We start from the raw sequence: 8,914 nt of genomic DNA, 5'->3' as shown, positions 1-8,914 counted from the left end.
TAGGATTTCTTATAATTTGGATTTGTTATTTTGGTATAAATCTATTAGGAATAGGCTTACATAGTTATGGTTCGTTTACATTAACACCTAAATGATTACATAAAATAAAACCTTCATGAAATGAAGGTTTTTACTTTTATGTTTTATTTGAGAACCCCTTGAACGCCTTATCAAAGGGTTCTCAAAAATTCGAGATAGATCTAATTATACTTTTTTACTTATTTCTGCATTATATACTTTTTTACTTATTTCTGCATTAATAGAGCAGACGAGTAAAAAAAAGCAAACCTATTTAGGATAATAATTGGATAAGAGAGCCTCTACCCTGTCAACGGATAGGGAGAGAACAAAATCTGGATAAATACCAATTCCTATTACTGGTAAAAAGATACAGATTAAAATAAAGAGTTCTCGTGGTCCAGAATCCACAAAATTTGCGTTTGGAACATTAAATAGCTTGTATCCATAGAACATCTGGCGTAACATAGATAATAAATAAATAGGAGTTAATATCATTCCAATTGCCATTACAAAAGTAATTAGTGTTTTTGGCATTAACAGAAATTTTGGACTAGTAATTAGTCCAAAAAATACTACTAATTCTGCGACAAAACCACTCATTCCTGGTAAGGCAAGAGAAGCCATTGAAAAGCTACTAAACATGGTAAAAATTTTAGGCATTGGGATAGATATTCCCCCCAGTTCTTCGAGATAAACAAGACGCATTCTATCAGAAGCGGTTCCTGCCAAGAAAAAAAGTGTAGCACCAATAAATCCATGGGATAATATTTGTAAAATAGCTCCATTGAGTCCAATGTTGGTTATGGAACCAATTCCTATAATTATGAAACCCATGTGAGATACAGAGGAATAAGCTATTCTTTTTTTGAAATTTCGTTGACCAAGAGAAGTTGAAGCTGCATAGATTATTTGGATCGCTCCTATTATTACTAACCAGGGCGAAAATAGATAATGAGCATGAGGTAACAATTCCATGTTGATCCGAATCAATCCATATGCTCCCATCTTTAATAATATTCCCGCTAAAAGCATACATGTACTATAATGTGCTTCCCCATGGGTATCTGGTAACCACGTATGTAGGGGTATAATCGGCAATTTGACAGCATAAGCAATAAGGAAGCCAAAATATAAAAGTATTTCCAAGGTTGCAGGGTATGATTGATTAATTAATCTTTCCAAATCTAATCCTGGTTCGTTGGAACCATATAAGCCCATACCCAGAACTCCGATTAAGAAAAAAATGGAACCGCCTGCAGTATACAAAATAAACTTTGTAGCTGAATATAGACGCCTCTTCCCCCCCCACATGGATAAAAGTAAGTAAACAGGAATTAATTCTAACTCCCACATGATAAAAAAAAGTAAAAGGTCTCGCGAAGAAAATAATCCTATTTGACCACTATACATTGCGAGCATCAGGAAATAGAATAATCGCGAATTCCGTGTAATTGGCCAAGCTGCTAAAGTAGCTAAAGTAGTGATAAATCCTGTCAATAAAATAGATCCTAATGAAAGTCCATCGATTCCCAATCTCCAGTGGAAATCGAAGACATCTATCCATTTATAATCCTCCTTTAATTGGATTAAGGGATCCTCCAGTTGGAAATGATAACAGAACGCATAAGTCATTAGAAGGAATTCTAATAAACAAATAGATATAGTATACCACCTAACGACTTTGTTTCCCTTATGAGGTAAAAAGAAAATTAATGAACCTGCAAATATCGGCAAAACAACAAGTATTGTTAACCAAGGAAAATAACTCATGATAAAGTGATAAAGACAAGATACGTTTTGACCAGAAAAGCCCGTGCTCGATTATTTCGAGCACAGGCTTCTTCGGTAAAGAGGAATCAGACGATTCGAGTGAAGTTTTTTGTAACGTATCAATAAGATAGAGCCATGCTACGTGTTGTTTCAGGCCCTAAATAAACGCGGACACTTAAAAAATCTGTCGGGCAGGCAGATTCACATCTCTTACAACCCACACAATCTTCGGTTCTCGGCGCGGAAGCAATTTGCTTGGCTTTACATCCATCCCAGGGTATCATTTCTAATACATCTGTTGGACAACGTCGTACACATTGAGTGCATCCTATACATGTATCGTAAATTTTTACGGAATGTGACATTGGATCTATAAATTTTTCTTTTCAACATAAAATTTTTCGATCTGGTAAAAATGAAATTAGTACTATAATGAGTCATATGTATTGTAGACACCAGACGAAGCAATGGTTTATCCAAACTTCAAAAAAAAAAATCTATTTTTTAATCTGTTTGTGAGAAAGCGTGAAGAGAGCCAAGAGACTTTAATTTTGGATTTCAACAATAAATAAGAAATAAGAAAGAATTTTACGAATTGTACAGACGAATTCGAATTAGCCAATAAATTGGCTATCGTCTTTTCAATATAAATTATTGCAATATTCAAATTGCAATATCAATGAATTACAAATACAAAAATTCATTTAAGTGAAAAAGAATACTATGCAATAATCTACTAAAAAAAATGGATATTCTCAAATAATACTAAGAAAATAGTATTGATTTCTATTTATTTTAATATGTGCGCCTTTGTTTAGAGGATTCTATGTCTAATTATTCAAAAGTCTAATTATTCAATAAATTAGATTGATTGATACGAGTGGATTTCCTATTACGATGGATGGAAGAAAGAATGGATAGTCCAATAGCGGCTTCAGCAGCTGCAAGGGCTATAACAAAAATTGCGAAAATATCTCCTTTTAATTGGCGACTATCAAATAGATCAGAAAATGTTACGAGATTTAGATTAATTGAATTCAGTATAAGTTCAAGACATATTAGAGCTCTAACCATGTTTCGGCTTGTGATCAATCCATAGATACCAATCGAAAATAAATAGACACTCAAAAAAAGTACATGCTCAAACATCATTAACTAACTCCTTATCAATCTCGATTCATTTCAATATGAGGGCAAGAATTGAACCGATTCAATTAATTACAATAGAACAATTACACAACAAAAGAAAAAAAAAAAAAAAAAAAAGGAGGTATTTGTTGGCAGTAGATGGATTTTACTAAATCAAAATTGTGATTCTTTAGTTATTTATTTTAGATTTGCAATTCTTATAATTTGTACTTTTTCTAAGTTTTCTTATTGCCGAGCCATAGTAATTGCACCTATTAAAGAAACTAGAAGAATTATGGAAATGAGTTCAAACGGAAGATAAAAATCGGTTGCTAAATGAATTCCAATTTGTTGAACATTATTTATGAGACCCTGTTCTACTATTTGGTTTGATCTTGTAGTCCAAAGAATTCCATACCACGACGTATCTGGGATAGTAGTCATTAGTGAAAAAACAATAGTTATACAAACGAGTGAAGTGAACCCATCTCCAATAGTCCAATAATTCTTATCTTTAGACCATTCTGAGCCATTTACGAACATTACAGCGAATATGATCAAGACATTTATGGCTCCCACATAAATAAGAAGTTGTGCGACAGCTACAAAGTAGGAATTTAATAAAAAATAGAATAAGGATATACAAACAAGAACTAATCCCAGCGAAAAGGCAGAATAAATGGGGTTGGTAAGTAATACTACTCCTAGACCCCCTAGTAGAAGAACAAATCCCCCAAATAGCATAAGAATCTCATGTATTGGTCCAGGTAAATCCATTATGGATAAAAAGAAATTAATAGTATAAAATTTTTCATGAACTGACTAAAACTAAAGGATTCAAGGAAGGAAAAAAGGATTAGGGTATTTTTTTGTGTATAAACTTATAGTTATAAATTATATTATATCACGAAAATCTAGTCTGATTTAAAATAAGAAATAATTTCCAATAAGCAGTAGTTTTTCGTTTTTCTTTATAGTTTAATTTTAAAGTTTAATAAAGAATTATTAGATTTTTATAACAGAAAGACAAAATCAAAGTTTAGTAATCAGTAATCGTTCTTGAATTCGAAGATTTTTCTTTGTTTATTTTACTTTCAGACGAATTCCTAATTGTTTGAATTGTGTAATCTCCCATTATGGAGATTGGTAACCGACTTAAAGCAATTTGATTGTAATTCAATTCATGACGATCATAGGTAGAAAGTTCATATTCTTCAGTCATTGATAAACAGCTTGTTGGACAGTACTCAACACAATTGCCACAAAATATACAAACTCCGAAATCAATACTATAATTAAGCAATTGTTTTCTTTTAATATCCTTTTCAAATCTCCAATCCACAACGGGTAAATCTATCGGACATACGCGAACACATACTTCACAAGCAATACATTTATCAAATTCAAAGTGGATTCGCCCTCGGAAACGCTCTGGTGTAATTGATTTTTCATAAGGGTAGTGAATCGTTATAGGTAAACGATTTGTGTGGGATAAGGTAGTTATGAAACTTTGACCTATGTACCTTGTAGCACGTATTGTTTGTTGACCATAACTCATGAACCCAGTTACCATAGGGAACATATTCATTCTAAATATCTATGAAAAAGATATGTTTCTTTCTCTTGTTTGAGAGAGCTTTTGTGTTGAAAATATTCTTACTATTATTGTATTATCTTATTTATAGTGAAACAAGTTGAGAAGAGGTTGTTAATAAGAGATTGCCCAGGGAAATAGGTAAAAGAAATTTCCATCCAAGATTTAATAACTGATCCATTCTCATCCTCGGTAAAGTCCATCTTATTGTGATAGAAATGAAGAGAAATAAATAAGCTTTAGTTAATGTAATAAATATACCCATTGTCATTTCCAAAATTCCAACTGCTTTATTCATTTGGAAAAAATCAAAAAAGGATATATAGGGAATAGATAAATTCCACCCGCCCAAGTAGAGAACTGTTACAAATAAAGAAGAAACTAATAAATTTAGGTAAGAAACAAGATAAAATAAACCATATTTGATACCGGAATATTCAGTTTGGTAACCTGCTACTAATTCTTCCTCCGCTTCTGGTAAATCAAAGGGTAATCTTTCACATTCTGCCAAAGAAGAAATTAAAAAAACCAGAAAACCTATAGGCTGACGCCAAATATTCCATCCAAAAAAACCGTATTTTGACTGTGCTTCAACTATATCAACTGTACTTGAACTGTTAGATAATCATAGTCGGTGATAACATCACAGTTCCCACCGCTATTTCAAAACCGTACATGAAACCTTAGCTTCATACGGCTTCTCTATGATCAGAAAAAGGAAAGGACTGTTTTGTTCCTAGCCCCGGGGGCGTAGATAGAATTAGATAAAATAAAATAGATTTGAAAGTCCTAAATTAGACCAAAGGAATTCCGTCTGCTAGAATAAGAAAAAGCGCTTCCGAATTGATCTCATCCTTTATAATATAATGAAAATTTTTCTTTGTTCAGTAATAACTTAATCTTGGAATAAAACACTTGTTACTTGTTATAGGAATTCAATTAATAAATGGAAAGAGTTGGGTATTAGTTCATGAGCAATTCTGCATGAATATGGATAGAGGAAGGAAATAATGAAAATTTTTTCTAGTGCACTCCATATCTTTTTTACTATTCTTCTTTCCCCAGGGAGGGGGTATTTAAAAAGAAAAAATGGATAAAGGGTTAATTCGTTCTTGATAGCCATTTCCTTAACAAGTGAATGGGAACATACTCTGGATCGGAATCCGAAGAAAGTACTACTTGATAATTTCTACAAATTGCAAGTCCTTATTATGATTCCTTTTATGGGCAAAAATCTCTAATGTTTTAGATTTTCCATTACTAATCCTTTATGTACTTTAGTGTTCCTAACCCTTCACTAACTTTTGGTGGATTCTTCTTATGGATTATTAAGTTATAGTAATAACTAGGAGTATTCTAGTAATGGAATTCCATATCGTGAATCCTTTATTCTTGGCCGCTTCAAGATATGATGACTAATTAAAAAATATCAACCTTGGGATAAAGAGTTTACACTGCTTATGTTTACTTCCACTTTTTTCTTGTACGTAGGAAATGAGATTTTTTCTTTTTACTACAAATTTATAAGCTGTTTTGTTTCACTCATATAGCTATCTAGTTTAACTTACCAACCCAAATACTAAATAAGAAAAGGAATATAAATAGTTAATGGATTTTATAGGAAAAAGATCTATTTTAACGAATCACACGTAGAGATATTGCTAGCACACAAAAAGTTAATGGTATTTCATAACTAATGGATTGAGCAGCAGCTCGTAGACCGCCTGAAAAAGAATATTTATTATTTGAGCTATATCCTGCCATAAGAAGACCAATAGGAGCTATACTTGAAATGGCAATCCATAAAAAAACACCAATACTAAGATCGGCTAAAACAAAATGATATCCCAAAGGGATAACTAAAAAACTTAATAAAACTGATATGACTGCTATAGAGGGTCCAATGCTAAATAAAGAAATATCTCCTCGGGATGGCAGAATATCTTCTTTAAAAAGTAGCTTAGTCCCATCTGCTATAGCTTGAAGCAGGCCCAGGGGGCCAGCATATTCAGGACCAATACGTTGTTGTATCGACGCAGATATTTCTCTTTCTAACCACACAATTACGAGTACCTCTATTGTTATTCCCAAAAGGAGGGTCAAAATGGGTAGAATCGATATCAGTCCATAGACTTCTTTTAATAATTCCAATTTCGAAAAAGAATTGATAGTTTCTACCTCTACCCTATCTATTATCATTTCAACGATCAACTTCCCCCATAATGATATCTATACTACCTAATATCGTCATGATATCAGCCAATTTCATTTTTTTAACTAGCTGAGGAAGAATTTGCAAATTAATAAACCCGGGTGGACGGATTTTCCATCTCCAGGGGAAAAGGCTATCATCTCCTACTAGATAAATCCCTAATTCACCTTTTGGGGCTTCTACTCTTACATAAAGCTCTTGTCTTGACAATTCAAAATTGGGCGAAGGTTTTTTACCAAGAAATTTATACTCAAAATCATTCCATTCAGAATTATTTTCTTTCTTAAAGCGTCGGACTTCTAAATTTTCATAAGGTCCTCCAGGAATTTTTTCTACAGCTTGTTGAATTATTTTGATGGATTCCCTCATTTCACCAATTCGTACTAAATAGCGAGCTAACGAATCCCCTTCTTTTTGCCATTGGACTTTCCAATCAAATTGGTTGTAAGACTCATAAGGATCTACTTTACGAAGATCCCATTGTATTCCAGAAGCTCGTAACATCGGTCCCGATAAGCCCCAATTTACTGCTTCTTCTCCGCTAATAAAACCTACTCCTTCAACTCGCTCTAAAAAAATTGGATTCTGTGTAATAAGTTGTTGATATTCAACAACTCCGCGTAAAAAATAATCACAGAAATCTAAACATTTATCGATCCATCCATAAGGTAGATCGGCGGCTACTCCTCCGATGCGAAAGTAATTGTGCATCATTCGCATACCTGTAGCAGCTTCAAATAGATCATATATTAATTCTCTCTCTCTAAAAATATAGAAAAAAGGAGTCTGTGCGCCGAGATCCGCCATAAAAGGTCCAAGCCATAGCAAGTGAGAAGCTATCCGGCTTAATTCTAACATAATTACCCTAATATAGCTGGCTCTTTGTGGTATTTGAATATTCTCCAAGAATTCTGGTGCATTTACTGTTATTGCTTCTGTAAACATAGTAGCTAAATAATCCCACCTTGTTACATAAGGTAAGTATTGTATAATAGTTCGGTTTTCCGCGATTTTTTCCATTCCTCTGTGTAAATACCCTAATATGGGTTCACAATCAATAACATCCTCACCATCGAGAGTAACGATCAGTCGAAGAACACCATGCATTGATGGGTGTTGAGGGCCCATATTGACTATCATGAGATCTTTTCTTGTAAGCGGTAGACTCATATCCTTTCTTCCTTAATTCATTATTCCATGAAAATGGATTATTCCATGAATTCCTCAAAGCGAGGCTCATCAAAATGAAAAATCTAAGACTACTATAAGACTACTAAAAAAATAATAAAACAAGAAAAAAATTTGAACGATTAAATTACTGCTCCCGAATATTCAACTGACCGATTAATTTCTTATAACGTACTCTATTTTTCTTTGCCAAATAAGCCAGCAAACGTCGACGTTTTCCCAAAAGTCTTCGTAGACCTCTTTCCGATGAAAAATCTTTTTTGTGTAATTCCAAATGTGAAGCAAGTCTCCGTATCTTATTGGTGAAACTGAATACTTGAAATTCAACAGAACCCCTGTTTTCTTCTTTTTCTTCTTTAACCATAAATCCAAAAATTTTTCTACCTCCTTTCTTTTTCATGTATTTTTCTGATCAGGAAAAATACAAAATTATGTCAGTTATTTTGAAGTTATTCTAATCTCGTACACACACAAATTTGCAATTATTCATCTACTACTGGAATTTGGATTTATTTTATCGATGCAAATTGGATTTGGATAGAAGGGTACATTCTTTCTAATATTTTAGATAGAAGAAATGTTTCTTCTATCTAAAATATTAGAAAGAATTTTGCTGATTTATTTATTGCTATATGCAATTTATGGAATTGATACACCATTTAATTGATATCATTTAGCAAAATGAAACACAGCATATGCATCCATCTTTTGGCTCGAGAATTTCACGGGATAGAGATATGGTATAAGAAATAGACTATTAAGTAACTCTAAATGAATTGTGGATACATCTGTATCCTTAACATACTGAAACGATTGTCATTATTCGTATCAAACCAATAGCGATTCATACAAGCTAAATCTTCTAATCAATGGTGGGCCAATAATGAATTTTTTTGCATATGTATTAAGACGCTTGGCCTGATTTCGAAATTGTCCAGAGTTTTATATGTTGTTTTCATTGCAAAATGATGGGTCTCCTTCCATAACTTTCCAATTACGAG

Source organism: Triticum urartu, unplaced genomic scaffold, assembly GCF_056163025.1.
Source record: "Triticum urartu cultivar PI428250 unplaced genomic scaffold, HENAU_Tu73 scaffold1914, whole genome shotgun sequence".
NCBI classification, from domain to species: Eukaryota; Viridiplantae; Streptophyta; class Magnoliopsida; order Poales; family Poaceae; genus Triticum; species Triticum urartu.
The sequence above is the reverse complement of the archived record's forward strand: the minus strand, read 5'-3'. Positions refer to the sequence as shown.